This window comes from Lissotriton vulgaris, chromosome 7 (genome assembly GCF_964263255.1).
Source record: "Lissotriton vulgaris chromosome 7, aLisVul1.2, whole genome shotgun sequence".
NCBI lineage: Eukaryota > Metazoa > Chordata > Amphibia > Caudata > Salamandridae > Lissotriton > Lissotriton vulgaris.
This window is the reverse complement of record NC_141695.1, coordinates 1,013,727,476-1,013,754,914: the sequence shown is the minus strand read 5'-3', so window position 1 is coordinate 1,013,754,914 and position 27,439 is coordinate 1,013,727,476. Positions and strand designations below refer to the sequence as shown.

The following is a 27,439-nucleotide window of genomic DNA, read 5'->3' as shown; positions in this document are numbered from 1 at the left end:
CCTGTGCACAGTTTGCTAAGTTAGGATGTTGTCCTGACAAGTGCAAGCACTTGTCAGACCTTACTTTCCCTTTTGCGTACACAGAGGGGCCCCCCTGTGGTAGGTCCCAAGTAACCCCTGGGCAGGGTGCAGTGTAAGTAAAAGGCAGGACATATACTGAGGTGTGTGCTATGCCCTGACAGTGAAAAACACTCCATTTCGTTTTCACTGGTGAAAGGCCATCCTGCCCATAGGACAGAATGGGGAGGCTGGGTATTGTGTTTTGTTAGCCTAGTTTCCTGTAAGTTTAAAATGGAGAGGTGAAGTTTAGTGTGTATGAACTTAGTGTCATAACACATCTTTATATGAAAGTGGTTTTGTCACTGTGTGTTCAGAAACCACTCTTTTGGAAAGTGGCTGAGTATTGTGATTTAAGCATTTCTGTGTGTCTCTGCTGAATGTGGATTGACTGTCTGGATCTGAGAGGTGAGAGGAGCTGGGGGAGGCCTTGACCCATGGAGGGGGTTGAGATGGCACCAGGCTGACCTGCAGCTGGAAAGTTGGCGAGGAGAAGCCCCGGGAGGTAAAGAGGCCTGGGCTGCTGCTATAAAACAATTGACCCATCTCCTGCTGAGTGATTAAGAATCCAGACCCCCAGTAACAAAGGGAGAAAGGTGACACTGGGAGGGAGACATCCAGAACTGATTTAGGGAGCACAATGAACTTCAAATACATTAAGGGGTATAACTATGAGAGCTGAAACACCTGAACGTTGGAATGGAACAGAGATGGATTGAGACTGAAAAGGCTTCAACCCATTTAGTGGTCAAGAGGAACCTCTGCTAAGGAAGGAACAACTAAAGAGGCTGCTGGGGAAGGACAAACCCTTGCTTCCTGATCTGGGGCTGGTATGCAGTTTGCTGTTCTAACCAAGGAAGAGGCTGTTGGGACTGTGCTTGGTGCACTGGGTCCCCCTTCTTGATGAATACAATGCTTTGTGTTGTGTCTTGTTACCCCAAGGGCCCGAGATGAGCTGACTCCCTGTTAGGAAACACAGGAGCATAAAAGTTTCCGGAGAAGTTTCAAGCGACACAGTGGGTGCGAGTTGTGGCAGCTTGAGATCCTCGGAAGGTGTGCCCTGTGATCTTGTACACACAGAGGAGAAGTCAATCAATCAATCAACAAGATTTGTAAAGCGTGCTACTCACCCGCAAGGGTCTCAAGGCGCTGAGGGGGGGTCGCTACTGTTCGAACAGCCAGGTCTTGAGTTGTTTCCTGAAGGAGAGATGGTCCTGGGTCAGCCGAAGGTGAGTGGGGAGGGAGTTCCATGTCTTGGCCGCCAAGTAAGAGAAGGATCTTCCTCCGCAGTGGATATGCGAGTACGTGGGACGGAGGCGAGGGCGAGGCTGGCGGATCGGAGCTGGCGGGTGGGTGTGTAGAATGTGAGGAGGCTGTTGAGGTACTTCAGGCCCGTGTTGTGGAGAGCATTGCGTGCGTGGGTGAGGAGTCTGAACGTGATCCTCTTGCTGATGGGGAGCCAGTGCAGGTCTTTCAGGTGGGCAGAGATGTGGCTGTGTATGTCCAGGATGAGTCGTGCTGAGGCGTTCTGTATGCGCTGGAGTCTTTTCTGGATTTTGGCAGTGGTGCCAGCGTAGAGGATGTTCCCATAGTCCAGACGGCTGGTGACGAGGGCGTGGGTGACCGTCTTTCTGGTTTCAGTGTGGATCAATCGGAAGATCTTTCGGAGCATGTGCAGGGTGTTGAAGCAGGAGGACGAGACGGCGTTGACTTGCTTGGTCATCGTGAGGGAGGAGTCCTGGATGAAGCCCAGGTTTCGTGCGTGGTCCGTTGGCTTGGGTGCGGTGCCGAGGGCAGGGGGCCACCAGGAGTCATCTCAGGCAGAAGGGGATGGTTCGAGGATGAGGACATCTGTCTTGTCTGAGTTCAGTTTCAGACGGGCATCTTCATCCATTCCGCGACGTCTTTCATTCCTTCCTGGAGGCTGGTTTTGGCGGTGGTGGGGTCGTTTGTGAGGGAGAGGATCAGCTGGGTGTCGTCGGCGTAGGAGATGATGTTGAGGTTGTGTTGGCGAGCGATGGCTGCGAGAGGGCTCATGTAGACGGTGAACAGGGTGGGGCTGAGTGAGGATCCTTGCGGAACGCCGCAGATGACTTCGGTGGCCGCGGATCGGAACGGGGGGAGGCGGACTCTCTAGGTTCTTCCGGCGAGGATCAAGATGATCCACTCCAGTGCCGCTCCTTGGATTCTGGTGTTGCTGAGGCGCTGTATCAGGGTGCGGTGGCATACAGTGTCGAAGGCTGCTGAGAGGTCTAGGATGATGAGGGCAGCAGTTTCCCCCTTGTCGAGCAGGGACCTGATGTCGTCGGTGGCTGTGATGAGGGCGGTCTCGGTGCTGTGGTTTGCTTCGGAAGCCGGACTGTGAGGGGTCGAGGGATCCGTGGTCTCGAGGAAGGTGGAGAGTTGTCTGTTGACGGTCTTCTCAATGACTTTGGCTGGAAAGGGGAGGAGCGAGATGGGGCGGAAGTTCTTGAGGTCCGTGGTGGGTTTCTTCAGGAGGGCACTCAGCTCGGTATGTTTCCACCTCTCCTGGAAGGTGGCGGATGCGAAGGAGCTGTTGATGATGTTCCGGAGTTGGGGTGCGATGATGGAGCCGGCTTTGTTGAAGATGTGGTGTGGGCAGGGGTCGGTTGGGGAGCTGGAGTGGATGGTGTTCATCAGGCGAGTGGTGTCTTCGGTGCTGACAGGGGTCCAGGTGCAGAGGGTGGTGGTGGGGGGCGCTGGTTCAGTGGTTGGGTGCGTGGTCAGCGCGCTGAAGCTGTTGTCTATGTCGGCGATCTTGCGGTGAAAGAACGAGGCATGTGAGTCGCAGAGGTCTTGCGAGGGTGTGATCTCGTTGTTGCAGGCGCTGGGGTTGGAGAGCTCTTTAACAATGCTGAAGAGTTCCTTGCTGTTGTGGGTGTTGTTGTCCAGTCGTTCTTTGAATGTTGTCTTCTTGGTGGTGCGGATCAGCTGGTGGTGTTTGCGGGTGGCGTTTTTGAGGGCTGTCATGTTTTCTGCTGCCTGGTCGTGGCGCCAGGCTTTCTCGAGGGTGCAGCAGATTTTCTTGGAGTTTTTTAGGTAAACCACGAGGCTTTCCTACTGCCGGGAGGATTCTTCAGGGGTGCGAGTTCATCGGTGCAGTGGGTAAGCCACTGTGTGAGGTTGCGGGCTGCTTCGATGGAGTCCGTCGTGTTGGTAGGCGGGTTCTGGCTGAGGGTGGTGGTGAGCTGGTCGGCGGTGATCTTGCTCCAGCTTCTGCTGGGAAGCTGTTGCGGGCGGTGGCGGGTCGTGGTTCTCCTGTAGTTGAAGTGGACGCAGCTGTGGTCTGTCCAGTGTAGTCCGGTGGAGTGGCTGAAGGAGATGTGCTTGCTGGAGGAGAAGACGTGTGGCCGGCGTAGTGGGTGGGGGTGTTCACCAGTTACTTGAGTCCGAGGTTGGCGAGGTTGGCCAGCAGGGCGGTGGTGTTGCAGTCCTTGTTTTTCTCTAGGTGGAAGTTGAGATCTCCTAGGAGGATGTAGTCTGAGGAGGTGAGGGCGTGTGGACTGACAAATTCTGCGATGGTTTCGCTGAATTATGTGCGTGGTCCCAGGGGTCTGTAGATGAGGGTACCTCTGAGGGTGGTCTTGGGGTCGGTGTGAATCTGGAAGTGAAGGTGCTCGGCGTCGGTGAGAGTGTCGTCGGAGTTGGTCGTGATGTGGATGGTGGTTCTGTGGACGATGGCAATGCCTCCTCCGGTTTGGTTGACGCGGTCCCTCCGGGTGATCTTGTAGCCCTCCGGGATGCCTATGGCGATGTCGGGGGCTGAGGAGGCGTTCATCCATGTTTCTGTGAGGAAGGCGACGTCTGGTGATGTTGTGTCGAGGAGATTCCAGAGTTCGACGGCGTGCCTGTGGACGGAGCGGGTGTTGAGCAGGATGCACTTGAGGTGGTTGTTGCTGGTGCTCGGCTTGGCGGGTGCGGTGCAGGTTTGGAGGCAGGTGAATTTTCAGGCTTGGCAGGTGAAGGGTTCGTGGGTGCGTTTCGGGGTGGCTTGGTAGCAGGTGGGGTTCCGGCGGCATTGAGTGCATGGAGGGTGATGGCATCGTAGGTCCGTCATGTGGGCTGGCATTGTTGAGGACCAGGGGTCCTGGCGCTGGGCGCGGTCCAGGCCCGGACGGGCTTAGACGGGCTTGCCTTTAGCGCACAATCGGCGCGCCCGCTGCGCACGTCTGCTACGCTTCCGTGTGGCGACCTCCTGAGAGGAGGTCCGAGAGGCAGAGAGAGTGTCCCGCCCAGGTAGTGATCCACGTTATCTCACCTATTACAACTGGAGGTTCTGACAATCGCCTCACATTTGACGGACCATTTCTGGTTGGGTCTTATGAGGTAGCTTGTATGATTACAAAGACATAGATAGTCCATTATCTTGGGAAGATTAACTTGTCCACATCTATACTGTTCCTGTCATTGGATAGACTGACTAAACGTACACACCTTAGATTCGGAAGAATCACAATACACTATATGCCTTGAAAAAGTCTCAGGATTGAGACGAAACATGTGCTGGCTTTGTGAGCTGAGAAGTTTTAATATATTATGAACCTTTGAAATAAAGAATTTGAAGACTACTTTCTGCACTGGATCTTTATATCTACATAGAGCGCTACTATTGTTATGGACATTGTAATAGCTGGTGTTTTTCTCCTTATATTATAGGTGGAAATTTGTGCCACCTGGAGATCTAGTACTGTCTAGAATCATTATAGTTGAGTCCACTAGTGGAGTGCTGGCTAAGAGCTGTTCCATGGAGAGTGGACTGGATATAGGAACCAAGTTAGGCCACCTGAACACTGTAGCTTAAATCCAGGTTATGTAGAATTGCAAGATCCCACATGGATGATGTGTTGTGCAGGTTGTTCTGAAGGGCTGGGATGCAAGATCCTGCATCGAGGAGGTGTCACTCAGAGGCAGTTCTAAAGAGCTGAGGGCTCCTTTATTGGACATGCATTCTGCAGTGGCAGTTCCAATGCAGAGCTGCTAGGCAATGATATGCACTGCATAAGTCCTACTTAGACCACAGCTAGGCTGCCATAGAAACTTCAGGCCCATTTCCAATGGTCCATGATTGGGGTGGCACCACTTAGGGGGCAAGACTCACAGCGGTTAGAGTCCAGGTGCTAAGTACAAGATGGTTGGACCCTTTTTGTAAACTTTTCAAATATTGCATGATTGTTATATGGTCTAGCTTTGGAAATGATTTTCATTTATGTAAAAGAAGAGTGGTTATCCTTGTTTTAGTTCGAGTGTCATGTAAACATTGTAACTGAAAAAGTGTGTAATGAAAACACTGGTCAAGTTTATTAAATATCTTGCACTTAAGTAAAAAAACTTAATTCATTCAACCACCCCTTTGATTTTTTATAACTTTATAAAGTGGCATCTCCAGAATAGTGACTTAAAATCTGACTTTACCATTAAAGAGGGTTCCAAATTGCTTTTCCTTAGACACCAAACTCAACAAGCCTACCTGTTCCCAATTGGAAGTTAAAACTTAATAAATGCAATAAGATACCCCAGTGCTATCATAAGGGAGGGGTAGGCCTTGCAGTAGTGAATCACAGTTTTAACAGTTATTCACTACCATGACATGTAAAAGTTTAATGTACATGTTCAGCATTTTCAATATTCTGCACCCTGCCCAAGGAGATGTTTAGGGCCTTCCATAGGGGTGACTTACATGTACTAGAAATGAATGCATAGGCTTGGCAGCAGATTTAACTTGCAATTCGAAATGGCAGTTTAAAACTGCACTCACAGGCTGCAATGGCAGGCCTGAGATATGTTCGAAAGGCTACTTAAGAGGGTGGCACAACAAGTGCTGCAGACCAACTAGTAGTATGTAATTTACAGACCATTGGTACAGGTAGTACAACTTTATAATGACTGACAAGTAAATTAAATGTGCCAATTGGGTGTAAGCCAAGGTTACCTTGTTTTAAGGAGTGAGGACATGCTCTTCAGCACTAGATAGCAGAGATAAAGTGAACAGAGTCCTAAGGCCAACAAAAATTAGATCAGCAAAAATGGAAGAGTAAAGCAAAAGGTTTGGGGGAAGCCCACCCTGAGGTTGACAGGTCTACCAGGCAGCAAACATGCTTGTGGTTTTACCTGACGCTATGTGTCAATTTTTTCCACACCATTTCCATTAAGTAGGCAAGCAAGAGGGGGAGAAATTGTGTGCAAGACCATCTCAAAGTGAGATTTATGATAGCGAGCGGTTGTGGCATGTTGCTGCTGCTTGCGTTGAGAAAGCTGCTGCTTGCGTTGAGAAAGCTTCCGCTTGCTGTTGAGAAAGCTGGCACTTGTCACACCAAATTGGTACCTGCCACAGCTCGCAAAGCAGGAGCAATTATATTGTATTTGTTAAATAAGTACTGCAGTGCCAGATGACCAGTCAAGTTGACCGCATCAGCAGCTTTGCAGAGCTGCTGAAAAGTGAGAGTTTCTCTTAAGCAGCATGGTTCTAATGCTAACAAGTAATGGCTCTTAGAAAAATCAAACCATTTTTCTTAATACTTTAAGGAGCGCTCCAAAAATTAAAAACAAAATCTCTCTGCATGCTTGTGCTCAACTCTGAATCATGGGACATTAAATAATTGTACACTTGGAAACCAAAGAACTGATTTTGTACTCTGCCCTTTAATTTATCCTGCAATATCCTGAAGATGCCTGGTACCTCCGGGGCACTCAGCTCATCCTTCTCTAGCAGCAAGATAGAGATGCTGAAAATGACCAAAATGTCATGAACAAAGAAAAGGTAATGTTTGCCTTGTGACATAGTTTTCCTCCCTCTTTCAAATCCTAGAGTACCCCATAATACTCTGGATATTTTTTCTTGTCCAAGGGAAAGGAAATAAGATTTCAGTGCTGCCCAGCATTTCAAAAGTTGTTCTATGGTTGGGAACAAAGTGAGCCACTGTGTTGGGACATGCTGAAACAAAGGTTGCCATTCTAGGTCCAGAAAAGAAAAAAATTATCTCAGACTGTTCGCTTAGCTGAAGAAGAGAAATGGATGTAGACTTTTAAAATAAAGGATTCTACATCCATACAAAGCCCGGTAATGACTTGTTTAGCACAGTTGTGCAGGATGTGGGAAGTATAGTTTGCAGGCAGAATGTCTTCATTTGCTCCCTTCAAAAACTGAAATACAGAATTATGTAATCCACATTGTCTCCACTGTATGCATTGATATGCTCCAATTTCAACCCATACTCTTTTAATTTTGTCATGATCTGCTGTGCAATTTCTGTAGCAGTCTCAGCTGCAACCTCATAGAAATCCAGCAGATTGTAGTTCACACCAGAAGTGAAAGTAAAGTGTCACAACAAAAGTGGATATAGTTTAATGTTTCCTTTGTTTGAGGCATTGCTGCAAACTGAGAAATATCCATATTTTAATCTTCATATGCTTGCTGCAGTAATAGAGGTGCAAGCACATTCATAGTGATACTTGATGCCTATGTGCAACCACAGGATACTTTCATCGTAATTGATGAGTCAGGATAAATTATTTTGGATGGCTTTAAATCAAAATCCAGGGAGTGGTAGGAGATGTGATGCTTCGCAGCATGGTACACCTGAGTCACCTCTACAGCTGTGACCTAAAAAAAAAAATCAAACATATAAGCATCACACAAAGAAAGTCTCCACTGCTGAATAAAATGGTGGCCAAAATGGGGTTTAGAGCTGCAAATTTAAATTAAAGGGTCAGCTGCTAGCCCAAAAGCAATTATAATGTGCTCTTGATATAAACAGAGTGAGAAAACCATGTTGAAGGCAACCTGACTTGGTAAAACCTGCTGCACATTTAAAGAGAGTAATAGAAAATTGCACAATGGCTGCCATAATCAATGTGGGAGTCTTATGAAGAGTGTGACAAAGCAAGAAGAGTGTACATGAATTATTACAACCTATGTCACATTATGACAAACCAAGCAATGACTTACTTTGCCTACTTCAGGCTAGAAGCTTGGTTGCAGGTATGACACGAAATTGTTGCCCTCTTCGCCCTGCCTGAGGAATTTTTCTTATGTTGTTCTCCTGCCTCATGCGTTTTGATATCCCACTCTCCTCCATGGGCAATGGAAAAGTCTTCATGGAACAGTCTGCACTTGGCCTTCTACACATCTTCTAATGGCTTTCGGATGTTGGGGTGTGTAAGTTCCCATTCTGGTCTGTACTTCACAAAGCACTTTTTTGCTTTTTTCTTTGGTGTCCCTGGCAAGGAATCTGCCTGCGAGGTAGATTGTTTTAACATCACCAAGGAAAGGGTCTTGAATGTTTAGATCATATTAAAAAAACTCTTGTTAACATCACGCTTCAGAATTACAATGAAAGTGGTCCATTTGTGCTTTCCTATTTGCTGATATGTTTTGAAACTTTTCCAAGGTTTATTTACACGTATTTAAAAGTTATTGTGTGTTACAAAAAATGGACAGCTTACATCCATTGTGTTTACTTGCCCTTTACCACCACAACAAGATTGTCAACTAGCCCAATTTTCTATTATGTCTTTGACTGCAAAGTTAGAGAATTTTGAGAACACCAATACACATTTTTTTTTTTTTTTTTATTTATTTTTTTTTGGTGTTCAAAACTGCTTTATTGATAAGAGCACATAAGGATACACAGCTTGAGGTGCCTACAACCCGGAGGCCGGCAGCAATAGTGGAGCAACAATACACAGCCTTGTAGCCGGCATCCCGGGGGCCCGGCGGCACGTTACTATGAAAAGGCTTCGTACAGCGCTGTCCGGCGGGGCAGGCCAAGGAAGGATGTACTGCAGCCGAACAGGTTTTGTGTGAGCAAGATGAGAATCTCGCTCCTAATTTTTTGTAACGAGTAGAACAAAAAAAAGGAAAAAGAGAAAACCCCAACTTTTCAACGAGGTTACGCGCGTGAAGTGGTGCATTACAATGCGATTACAATGTATGATAGTGGTGTAGTGTGGTGGTACCGCCAGGCGCTGGTGCGTGGGGCGGTGAACGTCCAGAATTCAAGGGCCTAAGGCATCGGTAGTCCATGGGGCTAGAGTGCAGCGCTGTTAGTGGTATGCAGGACAGCACCCTCCGGAGGAGGGGGGGGACGTCCGGTGGCGCGTCGGAAGGGGAGGACGGTCATAGGAGGGGGGAGGCGAGGGGGGCTGTACCGTGGAGGCCAGTGCTACACCTTCCACGAGGAGACTGCAGGGGCATAGGGATCCCATGGGTGTAGGGAACCAGTGTGTGTCATGTAACGCCAGGTGGCAAGAAGGCGAACAATAGTGCTAATGGGATTGGGAGGCAGTGAGCCCATCGCCTGACGTTGTGTCATCATCTGAGCACTTGAGCAGGTAGTGTACCAGTGGGTCCCAGATATTCCTAGGTCTGCTTGTGAGAGGTAATAATTCCGAAAAAGTGTTATGCTGATCCTGGCAATATGTTAAGTCAGTTAGCCAATCCTTGAATTTAGGCGCTCTGCCTCTGCTCCAGCGGCAGGCGACACGTCGCTTGGCTAGGAGGAATGCTATATCGACGAATTTTCTACTTTCCTTGGATATGTGCTTCGTGTATCCAAGGATGGCCACCAAGGGGTCCGCGGGGATCTCCTCATCCACCATCTGCACAACGGCCTCGATGACTTGTCGCCAGTAGTCAGCAATCTGGGGGCAGGACCATGCTAAGTGGAGAAAGTCAGCGTGTTCAGCGCGGCAGCGTTCACAGCGGTCATTATCGGCCAGCCCGAATCTGTGTTTCCGGGCCGGGGTGTAGTAGACCCTCTGCAAGTATTTATAATGTATTATTTTCAATCTGCAACTGGCAGAGATGCGGGAAGTCAATGCGCAGCAGTAGTGCCACTGATCGTCCGAGACCTCTGTGTCCAGTTCCGCCGACCAGCGCAATCTGGCAGTAGAGACCGATAGGGGGGCAGCTCCACGACATTGGCGGTAGAGCCCAGAGACTAGATGGGCCCCATCTGGAGATTCTAGGAGATGGTGTAGCGGAGGCAAGGGCACAGGTTCAGTGGGGTAATCCGGAAGGATGTCTCGCATCCCCGCGCGCAATCGAATATAGTAAAACAACTCGAGGGGCGAGTGGGCATGCGATTGGAAAAAGAGATCCGTCGTCTTGAACGTTCCGTTGTGGAACAGGTCCCCCCAAGAGGAAATGTGCAGTTTGTTGCAGAGCAGGCGAAACCCAATTTCCGACAGCAAGGTAAGGTTTGGGTGGTAGGTCAGAGGAAGCTTAGGAGAGTAGGGCATCGCACAGAGGAGTCGCTGAGCGATTCGCCGCCACGCGTCTAGGGTGCAGGAGACCGAGGTGTTCGCTGTGGGGATGGAAGTCTCGGGACAATGCATCAGACCATTCAACGGAAGTGGGTGTGCTATCCAATCCTCCACTGCTACGTGAGGCATGAAGGGGGTAGGAGCCATCCAATGGTAGGCAAAATGCGCTTGTGCGCACAGGTAGTATGCTTCGAAATCTGGGATGTCGAAGCCACCCTGGTCGTAGGGAAGGGTCAACGTGGACCACTTTAGCCGGGGAGATTTGCCACCCCAAAAAAGTCTGCGTAGCTCGGCGCGAAGCGTCCTGAAGAAAGCCCCTGGATAATATGGGATGTTTAGGAAAAAGTACAAAAAGCGGGGTAATATCACCATTTTAATAAGGGAGGCTCTGCCAGCCATGGAGAGTGGCATCGTGATCCACCTGTCGACAGAAGCGGCCAGTTTGGTTATAGCCACTCCATAATTGGAGCGAAGCGTCTCATCTTTGTCCCGTGCGATGCGGATCCCCAAATAACGAAGATCGTCTTTGCACCACACCAATGGATAATCTAATGGGAAATCAGTTACCGCATCAGTTAGGGGAAAAAATTGTGACTTGGCCCAGTTAATATGAACGCCTGATAGCCCCCCGAACAGGACGAATTCGCGGAGTAGGGGGTTAAGGTGTAGTTCCGGGAATTTGACATATAGTGTGATGTCATCCGCATAGAGGGACACATCAATTTGCCGCTGCAGGCATTGAACCGCTCCCTCCCGGTGTAACTGGCGGAGGCGGCACGCTAGTGGTTCGACCGCGATTGCAAACAACAGGGGTGAGAGCGGGCATCCCTGGCGAGTGCCTCTGGTAAGACTGATGGGTGGCGATAGCTTCCCATTGATCAGTACTTTTGCCGTGGGATCCGTGTATAGGAGGCGTACCCAGGCCAAGAACAGTTTAGGGAACCCCATGCGTCCCAGAACCGAGAAGAGGTAAGGCCATTCGACGGAGTCGAACGCCTTGGTGGCGTCAAGGAACACAGCTGCCACTGGGACATCAGGATGGACAGAGCGTATTAGAGAAAACAGGGTGCGCAGATTATGGGAGGTGGACCTGCCTGCTACGAAGCCAGATTGGTCGGGCAGGACGATTCTAGTCATCAGCAGTGATAGTCTCGTGGCGAGAACCTTAGCAAGGATCTTCACATCACAATTTAGAAGGGAGAGTGGGCGGTAAGAGTCACAGGAAGTAGGGGCCTTGCCAGGTTTCAGAAGGGAGGTGATAACCACTTCACGCATAGATCGAGGTAGTCTACCATCAGCTAACGATTCGGTGAAGACTTCGTTAAGCACGGGTGCCATAATATCAATATAAGCTTTGTAAAATTCGGCCGGGATGCCATCGAGCCCCGGGGCCTTCCCATTCTGTAGGGACATAATGGCCTCGCGAACTTCCTCGAGTTCAAAAGGAGCCGCTAGGAACTCCCTGTCACCGTCGCTAATCCAGCATAGCGCCACGTCGTTCATATAGTCAGCGTATGGAGCATCAGCTTCCGCCTTTGAGGTATATAGTGTCGAGTAGTGCGTTGTGAATGCAGTCAGTATCCCATCCGATTCTCTAGTGACAGTGCCATCCTCATCAATAAGTTCTAATATCGTGGTGTGTTCACGTGGCGCGCGCGTGAGTGAGGCTAGCACTTTACCAGGCCTATCCCCCTCGCAGTATTTCCGGGCCACCCAGTGTTTGCCCCGGTATTTCGCCTCTCTTGCAGTCTCCTCCTCATACTTGGATAGTGTGTCCCTAAAGGTCACCCGTAGGAGTGGGTCATCGCTCGCCACCATTTGGAGCTCTAGTGCATGCAACTCTTTTTCCAATGTGGTTATGGTACGCAGAATATCCCGCAGGACCCCATGGCTCTTAGAGATGCAGAATCCCCGAATAGTGACTTTGAAGGCCTCCCATATGTGTTCCACTGATTCTACTGAGCCCTTGTTTCTAGGAAAGAAGTCCCTGATCTCCTCGCCCAACTCCGTGCGAAAGAGCTCATCAAGGAGCGTATCGGGGCTCAGCCTCCAGTGCGGTCTTGGACTATCCCACCCAGGGGTCCGGAACCGTAGTCTAACAGGGCTGTGATCTGAATAGGTCCTGGGCAGATGATCGGCCTCTAACAGCTCCCTAGTGACGCCCCGGTCTACCAAAAAGTAATCCAAGCGCGCCCAGGTCCCGGTGTGATGTGTAAAGTGCGTGCCTTCCCGCCCGTGGGGGTGTAGCTGTCGCCAGGCGTCAATTAGTCCACCCTCCTCCATTACCCCCTCCAAAACCTCCCTAGCTCGGGGCTTGTAAGAATTAACACCATCCGCCCTATCCAGGGAGGGTACCAAGGCCAGATTAAAATCACCTCCCCAGATGACGTGTCTTGCCCCGATGGACACAATCTTGCCCCACAGTGTGGAAAAGAAACCAGGTGAGTCAATATTCGGTGCGTACATTGAGACAAATAAATAAGTGTCATGCCCCATCCTCCCCCACAACAAAACATATCTCCCCTCCTTGTCCGCCATTTCCCCCATGTGTAAGAAAGGTACACCTCTAGCAACTAGTATCGCCACTCCTCTAGCATAAGACGAATAGGAGGAAAAAGCACGGGTACCCGCCCATTTCTGTCCAAACGGGGCGTCCCTGCATACGGGCAAGTGTGTCTCTTGTAGTAGAGCTATTTGTACATGGTGTCTATTCAAGTAGGCGATAACATTCCTGCATTTCCGAGCATCGTTCAACCCCCGAACATTCCATGAAAGACATGTTAATCGCACAGTTGAGTTCACCGCAGCCATAAGCACATTGACATTAAAGAAGAAGGTGCCCAAGCGGGCCAAAGCATGGAGTTACAGCCGCAACAGGAGCGCCAAGCCCCACACCACATCAGCATATGCAAACACCGTCTATGCAATAGTAACCTCATAACGTCCGAACCCACCCCAGCATCCCAAACATGCCAGTAGCCACGAAATCCCCAAGAACACCCCCCCCTCATACCCCTCCCCCCCAACTTCAGTGTGGCAAAAAGCCAAACAAACAATTGTTCAGTGGGGAACACCCAATTAGGGAACATCTAAAGGTGCGCGCTGCCACTATCCGGCCCATAGCTCCAGTCTGTACCGCCCTCGGTGGAGGCTAGGGCCAAGAGAGCGGTCCTTGGTATACGTTACCACAGGGGGTGCGATGTCCAGTAAGTCCGATCCACATTAGGCATGAGCGAATTTTGCGGATCTCGCGTTCGCGAATTTTGCGGATTTGCGGATTCGCAATCCGCAAAATCCGCGAATTCCCGCGAATTTGCGGATTTTTTTTTTTTTGTGTTCGCCCGTGTTTCTGCCAGTTCGCGAGGGTTTTGTACACTTTCGCAAATTGCGAACTTACCTGTCGGGTCGCAAGTTTCGCGAACTTGTTGTTTCTACGTGTCCAGCCTGTTTGGGACACTCTTCTTCATCACTGCCACTCTCTGTCACCACTGCCACTCTCTGACTACTCATGCCACCCTCTGGCCCACCCATGCCACCCTCTGTTTCATCACCACACCCTCTGGTTGTCCAGTGTACATTATTTTCGGCAAAGCAAAGCACACCTTCCCTGCCTCAAGTGACCTGAATTAATTTGGGGCTGAATAATGTGTCACAGAATATTTTTTTAGCTGGCACCTGCTTCCTTAGTGCGCCCTGATTAGTGATCTTTTGCACTTGCTAAGTGCTTTCATTGTTGCAAAATTAGTTACAACACCTGCCCTGCCCCAACTGACAATAATGAATTAGGGGCTGATTAATGGATTTTAACTTCCAGCCTGGCTCCTGCTTGTCTCCCTTAGCTGTAATTCAGGACCTTTGTGGCATATGTGTAACTATTCTGAGGTTCAGAGCAGGGTCACATAACAGTTTCAACTGGCAACTGAACTCTGGAGGGGCCCCTCAGGAAGCACTACAGGAAATGGCTACTAATGATGAGCCTGAACTTTTGAACCTGGTAAGTAGTTACTTTCAGTTTTGCTAAGATCGTATTTCTGCAATTTTGCACTTATTCGCGGGGCGCGAACTCACGCGAACTCACGCGAACAGTGCGAGCAGTGCGAGCAAAATCCGCTGCTCGCGGACTTGCGGATTTTGCGGGAGATTCGCAAATCTCGCGGATTGCGGATTTCCCGAAAATCCGCAAAATCCGCGAGCGGAACGGATTTTCCGCCCACACCTAATCCACATGATGCTGCCTATCCACCCAATGGTGAGTCAGCACCAACCAGTAGATGATTACGTTCTTGCCAAATGTCGAAGGTCATGAAGGCAGTTAATCCTCCTGGCGTTCAGGTGGCAGGTCATCGTTCTCCAGGTCGTCCTCAGGTGCCTGGTCGCCCCTGCGTGCCCTTCGGATGGATTTGAAGTAATCTTCGGCTTTCTGCGGGTTTGTGAAGAAGCGTTGTTTGCCCTGATGAGTAACCCTCAGCTTCGCCGGATATAAAAGTGCATAGTCTATCTGGGCTTCACGCAGTTTCTTTTTTATTGGAAGGAATTTGCGCCTTTCATCCTGAACCATTGGTGTAAAATCAGGATAAATGGAAAAGGTGATACCTTCATACCTCAGCGATCTCTGTGTCCGGGCCGCTCGAAGGGCCGTGTCGCGGTCCCGGTAATTCAGGAGTCGAGCGATTATGGGTCTCGGTGGTAGGCCAGGCTGGGGCATAGGTGCCAGTGATCGGTGAGCCCTCTCCACTATGAATTGTGAGGAGAAGGCGTCCTCCCCAATTGAGCCCTTGAGCAATTTCTCCACATAGAGTTCCATTCTGCCTGTGGCAGTGGATTCCGGCACATTGGTAATGCGAATATTATTGCGGCGGCTTCGCGCTTCTAAGTCCTCATTCTTTGCCGCAATGACACGGAGGAGGTTATCCATTCTCGCTAACTGTGTTGCGTGGGTCGCGGCGGCGTCGGTGTTGTCGGAGATCCTTTGCTCCGCAGTCGTAAGGCGTTCCTCATGGCAATCCACTTTATGGACCAAGGCGTCCAGCCGAGCCGTGACTCCATCCACTTTCTCTACCACGGTGGCAAAGCCCTGCCGCATCTCCTGTAGAAGGCTGGCGATATCCGCAGCAGGGGCATCAGGCTGGGCAGGCTGCGGGGGTGGCTCACCGGGACCCTGGCGCGTCTGCGTCGATGTGTGGCCCTTGCGAGTACTATCAAAGCTTAGTTTGGGCTGGCGAGCGTCGGGACGCCCCATGGTGATATCTCCAAACAAGTGAGGGTCCAGATAGAGTAGCAAGGATGGTAGTGGCCAAGCGGGCGATCAGCAACCGGCTGTGTATCAGGGGTGACTCAAAGGCTGGGGCCCAGCAGCGATTCAAAGCGCGCGCAGTGACACAGGTAGCGCCACGCGGCCAGCAGTTGTTCTATGGCAGCAGACGTCCGCCGCGCATCCAGCAGCAGCCCCAGGTGCCAGCCAGGTAGCGTGGGCACCGAAGCGTCAGTCTTTGCGCCAAGCCTTCGGGCCAATTTCCCTTCGCCAGCCGTCGCAACGCGCAATGCAGTGCACCAGGTAGCCCTTTGGGGGAAGGGCACTCAGGCCTCCTGATCGCTGTTGTCCCCTCCGCTAGTGGCTGAAGGATCTGTGGCGATTCATGAGCAAAGAGCAAAGAGCGCTACCAGCAGCACGGGGGCTCCACTCCGTGCCAGCAGCCCCGCTGTCTTACCGCTGGAGCCGGGATCGGCAGGCAACGCTCAGAGCTCCGGGTCCGTCGTGGCTCCGGGGACAGGCTCGGCCGCCGGCTGGGCACCGGACGCCATGCTGGGAGCAGGTCGTGTAGCGTACCGGCAAAGCTGCGCTCAGGATGAAGTCGAGTGCAGGATGAGAAGCGCCGCTTTCACTTTCCGCCTACACCGTGGTCCGGCTCGGAGGAGCGATGCAGGCAAGATGTCCGCGCGGCCCGGTGGCCTCGTGGCGGTCCCCGGGGTCGCGTAGCTGCGGTGGCCGGGGTCTCTCCCCAGTGCGCTCCAGGGCTGATGTCGGGCGATCTTCGGGAGCCCGTATCTCCGGCTCCGAGCCTCCTAGCCGCTTCAAACTGCGGTCGAGTGCAGGGAGCACTCTCGTGATGCGGGGACCGGGCTACTGGGGGTCACACGGTCCCCGTGGCAGCAGATCGATGCAGGATCAATATCCAAGGAGCGGGAGCTGCAGGTCTAGGCAGCCATTCCGCAAGCGCGCCCTCTAGCGCCCCCGAGAACACCAATACACATGTTAAAAGAATAGGCAGCTTTGTGGTGGGTTTTCCCATGCAACACCCATGGATATTAATGCTGCCCCAGATTTACTTTATCATACAAACCTGGGAATGTGCTAAAACATAACGCCTCCCCAGAGCAGGCGTAACAAGGAGAAATAATTTTATTTCACCTTTTTTTCCCTCTTTTCATGTGTACTGCACAAATAGAAAAAGAAAAATGCCTCTCTGGATTGTGTTTGTTCAGGATGGGGACTCTACATTGGCACTACACAGCCCATTGTGGGCCAGCGCAGAGGGGAAGGACAGGAATGCACTATATATCATAAATATGATGCATTCCTTCCCTTTCACATTGGTTTGAGGCAGCGCAGCAAGAAGACATTTGGTGCTGCCCTACTTCAATTCCACACAAATAAGCCCCACTGTGAACAGTGAGATAGTGTGCTAGACAGAGTAAACCTCTAAACATCAGCATAGTCATCCCAACAACAATGAGGCAACATAAAACTGGTGGCATGGGAAGCCATGAAAGAGCAACATGGAGCAAGAGGAAGACAGTGGATATAATAAAGGAGCTCCATGCCACTGATCAGACAACAGACACAGAGGAAAGGCAAAAGACTGAGACAGTGACAAAAAAAAGCAGCCAGGTGACCATGAAAAGGTGGCAGCAGCCTCCACTGAATGGCGAATGCGAACACAGCCAATACAGAGTGAATATTAAGAGCTGTAACCACACAGAGACATACAATGCATGTACTGGATAACCAGAAGATCTATGTATTAAAACAGACTACAGAGATGTGCGTAATGTTAACACGGAAAAACAATATGCAAGCTTATACTGTATATATTCACTAAAAATCAATCCAAGGTAACACCGTAGCAGGCACATCCCTCATGAAGGAAGGGTGGGGACAGTGCAAAGTCCATTGGTGGTGGTGTATAGGTGGAGTATTTGGGGGTATGTGAAGTTCATCATGCAGGGAATAACATGGAAGTAGAAGATATAGCTCAGGAGATGTTGCTACAGCAACACCAGCTGCCAAATAACACAAGCAGAAGGGCAATTGCCAAAATAACCTTAAGATTATAACACAGAACATAAATAGTATTGTCAGCAAAATAAAATGGAGGATGCAACACACCAAATGCTTCGGAAAAAAGGTCCTAAACCTTGTGGTTCATCAAGAAATGCACTAATAGGTAACAAATGTCAACTGCTATTTAGAATCAATCATTTTTATTGCGTGGTAAAGCATCTTTATACACAGCTCAGCTGCCTACATCCAATTGCCTAGATTCTAACTAAAGGGCTATAATTTGTACCATCTAAAAGCACAGATTTCATCAAACTAAAAACAGAGGCAATAGAATTCTGTAGGAAGATCAGGTTAAAAACATTCTTTGCACAAAACCCCTACGAACCTCCAGTTGAAACAACAGGCCTACGAAATAAATAGTCATTCTGATTCTGCCCACCAACCAACAAAATTCCGAAGGAAGTTGCAACATTTGAGAGAACAATCCTATCAGCTATAACAGAAATGGAGAAAAAGAAAAAGTGGATTAAATATAACACAACTAAATCAGAATCAGAGGCACTGACAAACCTGAGGAAAGATACGTTGGTTATAATAAAGCAAGCCGACAAAGGGGGTTCAATAGTGATATGAGATCGAACACAATACATCATCGAAGTCAGGAGACAGCTAGACGAAAATTGTTATAGGAAAATCCGCAGGGATCCCACATTGGAACTTAAAAATCAACTACACTCCATTCTAGATGATGGCAACATCTAAGGCTTTGTAGGAAAGAAAGAACTGGAATATTTGAAAATAAAGAACCCATGGATACCTCTTTTTTATGTACTACCTAAGGTACATAAGAGTGAAACTGCACCAGCTGGGAGGCCAATAGTCTCCGGCTGTGACTCCTTGATGGAGCGTGTTGCCAAATGTGTGGATTTCTTTCTGAAACCTTTTCTACCAGAAGGGAAGTCAATTCGAGGAAAATGTCCACTTTTTAGTGACCATGGATGTGGTGTCTTTATACACCCAGATTTCTCAAGCCGAAGGCATTCATGTGTTAGAATCCTTTCTAGAGACATGTGAGAGACCACAAAAAGTCCCTACGGAATTTATTTTGAAGCTAGCTTCTTTTGCATTAAAAAAAACTATTTTTACTTCGACTGCGATTTCTATTTTCAAACAGGCGGAGTCGCCATGGGATGTCCATTCGCTCCTGAGTTAGCGATACTATTTATGGCCAAATACAAAGAAACTTACATCTATCAAAACAATCCTTTTGCTGGATCCATCGAAAATTGGAGTTGCTATATCGTCGACATTTTTTTCGTCTGGATAGGTAGCGAGGAGGATTTGAAAAAAATCCATGAATGGTTAAATAATCGGACACATGAAATACAATTAAGCCTAACTTATTCGAGAAACAGAATGCCATTCTTAGATGTTGAAGTGTATCCATCACAAGGAGGGCTAGCAACAACTCTTTAAAAAAAAAAAAAGACAGATCTCAATAAGTCCCTTCATTTCACAAGCAACCATGCTCACAGTCTCAAAGAAAATTTACCATTTGGTCAATATTTGCGAATTCGTCGTAATTGTCAGTTCAAAGACGAATATCAAATCCTTGTAATGAGGCTAACAGAGAATCTATTGGAACAAGGTTACCCCAAAAAATTACTCAAGAGGTCAGTGAAACTGGCGTGGTGGATGCCACGGGAATGTCTCCTACAAAAAAGTACAAAAAAGAGATGGAGAGAATTGTATTCGTATCGACATATTGTCCCAATTCTAATCTGTTAAAAAAGGTCATCACTCGCAATTGGCACCTGGTTCAAAATCTACATGAAACACTCAAGAACGTACCATTGTTCGCCTTCCCAAAAGATTGCAGCATAGCTAACCAACTTGTAAGAGCAGCTCTCCCTCAAAAAGAGCAAATCAGTATGAGATCCTTTGTGGGCTTACCACCAATACAAGGCCACCACAGATGTGGGACTGTTATTTGCTGTGCCACCTCCGAAGAAAGGCGTGTTTTCATGCATAACAACATATTTTGGAAACACGAGTCCTTCACCAATTGCAAATCACGGTATGCGGTTTATGGAATAAGATGCCCTTGCAATAAGTTGTATATTGGCAAGACAAATCAAGAAGTGGCCCCCCCAAGGCTCCAGAGGAATGAGCTGTAGAATTTGTCGGTATTTCGGGCACGTGACTTCCCTCAGATCTTTAGAAAGGAGTTGCAAGAAAGGATCCCATAGCTTCGCGTATTCAGAACCCTTCACATCAATGCCCAGCGAAAGGCGTTCCATTGCCAAAAGATGCCAAAGCCTCTGGATCCAATCAAGTGGATCAGGTGTGGTCGAGGAACCCCATTGCGCTAAAAGAATCTGTCGCGCCGCCAGCAAAGCTAACGCAATCTGTCTACCCCTCAGCTAGCGTAAAGGAAAGGCCTTAGGATGAGGGAGTCCCAACAGCGTGTGCTCAGGTGCCTGGGGAAATATGATCTGAAAGGCATCGTCAAGTTCATCAAGAATCGCTTTCCAATATCGCACCAATTTCAGGCAATGCCATAACAGGTGCACCAAAGTGCCCGGAAGGCCACACCCCCGCCAGCAGAGGCCTGACTTCGCTGCATCCCAAGACTTGATGCGAGCCGGAGTATAGTACCAATAAGCGGCTACTTTATAGGCAGATTCCGCACCTGCGTCGCTAAAGGCAGTGTGGTGTGCTCAATAAAAGGTATGTTCCCATTCTTTACGTGTCAAAGGGTGCCCTAATTCAGTCTCCCAGCGAACCTGTGCCTTCGTACGCTGTTTCTTGGGGTGTGTCAGGATCATCATATACAATTCAGATATCAGCTTACGGTCATCCTTCTTGCAGACTAACCATTTTTCAAAAACGGTCAAGGGGCACGACATTGAAGCGAAGATGGACGGTTGGGTCACCCAGTGTGCTAACTGTGAATAATGAAAAGTGTCGGACTCTGGCAGATGGAAGTAGTCCCTACACAATTGGGGGAAGGGGATCAAGGCTTTAAGGTCAAATAGGGAGCACACCCTTTTGCAGCCCTCCTCCCTCCAGTGGTGGAAGACTGGGGACGCGCACCCCGGTGGAAAATCGGGATTGTCAACAAAAGGATTCATAGGGGAGGGAAACATATTCCATCCTTTGCGCTGTGCTAATTGATCCCAAACTTTCAAAGTCGGTGAGGTCACCGGGGAAGAGTAAAGGCCCCACGCTCTGTTTTGCGCGCCAGCCATAGCTCACGCCAGATATTACAGCCCGCTACTGTCTGGTTCATGAAGTTCCAGTGTTTGCTGGACAAGGGCCTATTCCACTCCATGACATATCGGAGACAGGAGGCCTGATAATAAGCCGCCAGGTGTGGAAAGCCCAGCCCACCCTCAGCCTTCAGCACAGGGATGAGTGATAATGCGAGCCTCGGCCGTTTGTTGCTCCACTAGAATTTATTAAGGAGCCCCTGTAGCTTTCGAAGGGTGCCCGGCGGGGGGCTCACTGATAGCATCTGAAAGAGGTAGAGGATATGCAGAAGCACCATCATTTTTACCGTCGCCAGCCTCCCATACCAGGCCAAGTTGAGGCGGGACCAATTAGAGAGTGCTTTTGCAGTTTGAGCCACCAATAGTTTATAATTAAGGGAGGCCGTAGTAGTGATAGAGGAAGTCAGCCGGATGCCCAGATATGTAATATCGGCGTGCACCCACTGCAAGGCGAAGTCCTGCTGCAGATCTTGGACCTCTGCCTTCGAAATAGAAATATTAAGAATTTGCGATTTTGAGAAATGTACTTTATATCCTCAGCCTTCCCGAATTCGAGGAGCTTCGCCGACAGGTACCGCAGTGTGGAGTGAGGTTGGGGAAGCGACAGAATAACATCGTCAGCATACATACTAATTTTGTGTGTGTCAGCACCAAACTTAATTCCTGCGATACCCACATTTGACCGTACATGTTGGGCAAAAGGCTCCATATAGAGCACAAAAAGCAACTGGGACAAGTGACACCCCTGTCGTGTCCCTCCAGTGATGGGAAAAGGGCTGATTTGCACCGCTGCTGTAGGGGCCGCATAGAGGCATTGAACCCAACAAACAAAGTTATCACCCAGCCCGAAGGCCCTCAAGACTGCAAACAGGTATTTCCAGTCCACCCGATCAAAGGCTTTCTCTGCATCGATGGAAAGAAAAAAACCTTAGCCCGAGATCGGTGGACCAAGTCTATGAGGTGAAGAAGCCGTTTGGTATTATCCCCCACTGTCGCGTAGGGATAAAGCCTGCCTGCTCCGGATCTATGATACCGTCCATCAAGGGGCTGAGCCTCGCTGCTAGGATGCTGGTGAAGAGCTTCGCATCAATGTTTAGAAGAGAAATCGGCCTATACGAGCCGCAGTCTCTAGGGTCCTTCCCAGGTTTAAGGATGATCGTGATCGCTGCCTCTGACATTGAGGGAGTCACATGCCCTGTATCGAGCAAGGAGTTAAAGAGTCGGGTTAAAAGAAGAGCCAGCTCCACACAGTAAGTTTTGTAGAATATGGCAAAAAAGTCATCCGGTCCCGGGGATTTGGCGACCTTCAACCGAGCAATCGCAGATCCTCCTCTATGCGAATCGCAGTATCCAAAGCGTCCGCTGACGTCTTTAAGAGAGGTGTAAGGTTACAGGTTATCAAGTAGTCCGCCACCCCCCCAGTGTCCGTCGCCTCCACCCTATACAGGCCCTGATAGAACTGACTGAAGGATTCCACATTAAGGGTGTCAGTGGTATGCTTAACAGCCTGAGGGTCTCTAATGGACTGAATGGCCGTCATCTGTGCCCACGCTCGTAACCTATGCGCCAGCATCCTCCCCCCTTTGTCCCCGCTAAGGTAAAATTTGTGTCGTAAGCGCAGGAGGGCGTGTTCTGCTCTATCTAAATCGAAGTGTTTCAACATGCGCCGCTTTGTCACCAACTCCCTCCAAACTCTTGGGGCCCCGTCCTCTTACGTATCGCCTCCAAGGCACCCACCTCCTTCTCCAGCTCTGCGCGCTTCTCTTTGCATAATCGCGTACAGTATTCGTCGAGCGCAATAAACTCCCCCTGCACCACTAATTTCAAAGCTACCCATACCACCACTAGGGGTGTAACTTCCTGGTCATTATCTGCGAGGTAGTGGGTTATAGTGTCCCGTATTCGTTTAACCACTGATTCGGAGTGGAGCAGGGAGTCACGGAGGTGCCAGCCGGGCGGCAGGGGTCGCTTGCCATGGAAGGTGAGTTGAACCAAGATGAGGGCATGATCTGAAAGGGAACGCGGTGTAATATCCGCTGAAGATAAATGAGGTAGGAGAGAGGATGTGGCCAAGAAGTGGTCTAAGCATGCGTAGGTTTTGTGCGCTGCAGAGTAGTAGGTGTAATCGTGCTCTAGGGGGTGCTGGACGCGCCACACATCATTCAACCCGCCCTCAAGTAGCCACTGTCTCCCCCCTGCGACATTGCTCCTGTCTGCTAGGACCTTTGCTCAGACCTATCCATCCCTGGATCCATCACTATATTCAAATCCTCACCCACCAAGATCGATGCAGCTGGAGACACCAAAACCTCATAGAGGGCCACCCGCAGGAAGGGCTCTTGTCGTTCATTCGGGGCATACAGTGACCCTATCATGATCTGCTATCCCCCATTGGACGCAGACAGCTAAGAATCTACCCTTAATGTCAGCCACCTGAGAAAGGACTTTCCAGTGTGCGCACGCCCTAAAAAGGATCACCACCCCATGTTTCTTAGCCGGGCCTGAGGACCAGCATTGTAAGGGGAAGCGCTTATCTTTCATCCGATTAGTATCCCTAGAGAGGAGATGAGTCTCTTGTAGCAGGCACACATTGCCCTCTGCGCTCTCCAAGAGGGAAAGGATGGTCGATAGCTTAACAGGGCTGTTTAAGCCCCTGACATTCAGGCTTACAACCTTTAAGTCCCTACCCATAACACCCAGAGGAGAGGTAAAAGCTATTGTGGTGCCTAATGCCAGCAGTACTAGGTGGGCAAGGATGCACCGACCACGGTCCAGATACTCGCCCGGCCTTCTGGAGAACTGATGCGGAACCCCCAAAACAACCCCAAACCCCTAACAAAACCCCAGATGCCAACCATAATACAAGAGAAAACAAAAAGGAAGGAGACTCAAAAATCACACATAGTGACAACAGTCTGTATTGTGGGTCTAATGTTCAGGGGAACATGGCGCTATCGTGGAACATGGCACGCACCTGATACAGGGCACTTCTAACTTACAAGGACTGGGATAAGAAACAAATCCTCACCAGAGAACTTCCCACCTCCGGCGCCGAACAAGAACCCAACTAATGCCAATTGTGTGGAGCTCATGGGACTCCAGAGTTGTCGGTCACCAACGCCACAGAGGTAACAGCAGCCTCTCTCTCCAGCATACTCGTGGACACATCTGGTTTCCCAGGCGGGTGGTACTTCCCAACACGTTGCCATTCAGGGGAGCGCCTGCGCCGTCTAGCAGGTGATTCGACGTTCCCAAGCGGAGGAGCGGGCTGCTCCAGCCCTAATATCTCAAAGGCGGTGTTCAGTGAGCGAACCTGCAGAAGCTTGCCGTTGTGCTTGAAAATAAGCCGAAACGGGTGGCCTCACGAGTAAGGAAGGCCTTGCTCACTTAGGTGATTAGTGATGGGCTTAAAGTCCCTACGCTTGACGAGGGTGGAGGCTGCCAAGTCTTGGTAAAGCGCCGGTTGATGGCCCCGAAATGGTACGGGGTTGGGGTCACAGGCCTTACGGAGGCTCCGCTCCTTAATCTGAAAGTTGTGGACACACACCAGTAAGTCTGGTCGAGGAGCTCTGGCACAGCAGGGTAAGCCAACACGGTGGACACGGTCTATCTGAATTCTTGATCCTCCCCTTCACCCAATATCTGTCGAAAAGCTCACCAACATACTTGCGTAGGTTATCTCCCTCCCTCTTCCATGGGACCACCCGGATTCTAATATTATTCCACCGGGACCGGTTTTCCAGATCCTCGGCATGGGCCTGGAGATCCATGTTTTGTTCCATGAGGCGAATGACATCATGCTGGAGTGGTAGATTTCATCTACATGTCCCAGGTCATGCTCCTCCAAGGTCGCCACCTGCTCCATAATGGCATCTACATCTCGCCGTACCTCGCACAGGTCAGAGGAGAGCTGAGAGCGGAGTTCCAAAATGTCCTCCTTTACGGCTGAGAACAGTTCAAGCATGAATCTTTTGGTCGCCGGCAGATCTTTGTCCTCAGGCTGCAGGGATTTGACATCCGACGGAGAGGCAGACTGACCTTATCCCATTTCTGTAGTAGGTCCTTCAGGGGTTTGTCCCACCTATTCCTTGAAGAAGACATCTTGCCTCAGGCAAGGGCCCGCGCGCAGTAGCATGTGGACAGGGAAGAAGTGTAATCAGCCCCTTGGGGACGCAGCTGGAGCCCACTCACGTCGGGACAAAAACGCAAGCCCAGTCCCAGTCAGCAGCTCCTCAAACCACAGCACAATGCTGCCCTTGTGGCTGTTCAGGAGAAGAAGTGCCAGAGCTTGGTCGGGCCTCCGCCAAGCCATTCAGAAGCCCCGCAGATCCCAGTGACAGAGGTCTCACCTCAGCAAGTGGAAGAGGACACAGCAGGGAGTCCGGGCACTGGATGTAGAAGGATGCGAAGGGTGGGGGTGGCCAAAGCATCATGGCCGAACAGTTCTCCACACTGCCCACAGTGAGGCCTCCCTTGGCCAACACCGTCCCCCAGTGCTGGGCCGCACCACACCACGGTCCGCCGATACACGGACCGAGCAGGCGGCTGTGTCTCTCCACACGCCGTCCCCACCACACCCAAAAAGAAGCAGCCTTCCAGGCTCCACTCAGGTCAGTGGGCATTCAGCACTCTCCCCGCAGCTCACAGCTAAGGCGAGGCTCAGATCCCAAGGAAGAGACTTATGGGCCAAAGGTAGGCCTCCCACTCCCGCAGGACCCTAAGGCCCCAGCGACACAGCCAGGCTCACTCTATATCCACTCCACGGGGAGGGGCGCCCGCCACAGACTTGCAGGCCTCACCACTATGGGGGCGCTCTCAGCGCAGTCGCTCCATGCAGCTCCCACACACTCGAAACAGGGCCTTCTCCCAATCAGGCGAGGGGGGCCCTCGGACCGCCTCAGACACCAGCGCAGCTTTAGAGCAAGGAATGCGGCCCGCCTTCCTCAGTCCGCAGGGCCTCCCACTGTTCGCCGCCTGCGGACCGAGATCAAGGTACAACACCTGCCGTCCCTCCGCTCCTCACCTCGTGTCTCATGGTCCCAAGCACCTCAGCCCCTTGCTGCAGCGTTCCAGGAGCTAACACCCGCTCACCAGGGGCTCGACCCCTGCTGCCTCAAAGCCAGAATTGCTCAGATCGCACTGCACAGGGTCGTCCTTGCTCCCGGGTTCCACACTCCTCGCGCATGGCAAGGGCCCCAGAGTGGCAAGATGGCGGCTGCGTCCCAGGGCTCGTCACCACTCACACCGCTCCGCTGCTCCTCCCTTGAAGTTGCCGCTCAGTCCGCCAAACCGTGGCCCCGCTTGCGCCATCAGACGCCCCACTAAGCAGCCGGGGCACCACAGGGCAGTAGGTGGCCACTGCGACTCCGCTCAGCCAGGCCCGCCGGGCAGCCGCATGACCGGGGCCGGGCCATCCAGAAAGGGCAGAAAGCTGCTCAACAGCGCAGAAATAGGCACACCGCCAGAGTCTGGAGTGTTAGTGGGGACAGCAGACCCCTGTTAGCAGCTCAGATGGGCACCAGAAGGGGTGATATCCAAAGCTGTGTTCAGGCTGTGCCAGAGGGACAGGAAAGCAGGTCCTACTCTGCCGCCATCTTGGCCACGCCCCCGTCAATTGCTATTTAGAGGCAAGTATAAAGTGCTGTCTCATGCCGACTTCAATCCTGAGACAGAGGGTGGCAATACTGGCAAAAGTTTAAATCCACTCATAATTACAGATTCTGGGTTGGACCCTGAAAGATGTTATGTATCAGTCTGTGGAGATTGAAAAGGTGAGAAAATAGTTTGTCTCACTATACAAACATCACCACATACACTACAATAGATATTATAATATTATAAATGGACCAAGTGGGATGAGGTTAAATCTTCCCACATGGCTAATTTTAATAGGCAGAGTCTTTGGTGTGAATGAGGATATAAACAATCAACCATAAAACAAGAGGCAATTCTTGTGTGTGTGTGTGTGTTATGCAGTGTTTGTTTTGTAATAACTTGAGCTTATTCCACCACCTTGTAGGAGCAAAAATGGTGTGCCAAAGAGAAAGAATCATATCTCTCTGTCATACTTTGTAGCAGGGATTAAAGCACATGGCACACAGGCAAGCCATGACCTGATAGCCCCTGCAGTTAATTATTGTGTGCAGTTCCAGACGGGCAGTCCATAGCACCTGTAGCTACCCAGGGGTAGGATCTGAAGATAAGAAGGTTATGTGAGAATAAGAGCGACAGATTGAGAATGGTGTTTGCACTTGGATGAGCCCTTGCATACAGAAGCAATTTGTTTTCTGACATGAAGATGGTGTCTTCATACTGTGCAATGAAGCTTCAGGCATGTCTGCAGTGGTGCTGTGCAAACCAATACAACATTGATTCCAATACTGTAGTAGTGCTTTGAAAACCCGGGGTATACGTTCCCGGCATCGCAGTAGTGTTTTACATATACAGGGGCTTTACAGAAATAAATGGCAATATATGGATTTCATACTGGGGCAATATAGACTTTGAGATCATGGAGATAATAAATCTAACATAAAATATAAAC

The 27,439-nt window shown here is 50.2% G+C and overlaps 1 protein-coding gene and 1 pseudogene across 1 annotated transcript in view; both read right to left on the bottom strand.

The window, feature by feature from the left end:
- KCNIP1 (potassium voltage-gated channel interacting protein 1) overlaps positions 1-27,439 on the bottom strand; it is a 1,655,018-nt gene that overhangs the window by 1,084,967 nt on the left and 542,612 nt on the right. The gene's annotated exons all lie outside the window — the stretch shown is intronic.
- LOC147702851 (uncharacterized) lies at positions 7,212-8,334 on the bottom strand (annotated as a pseudogene).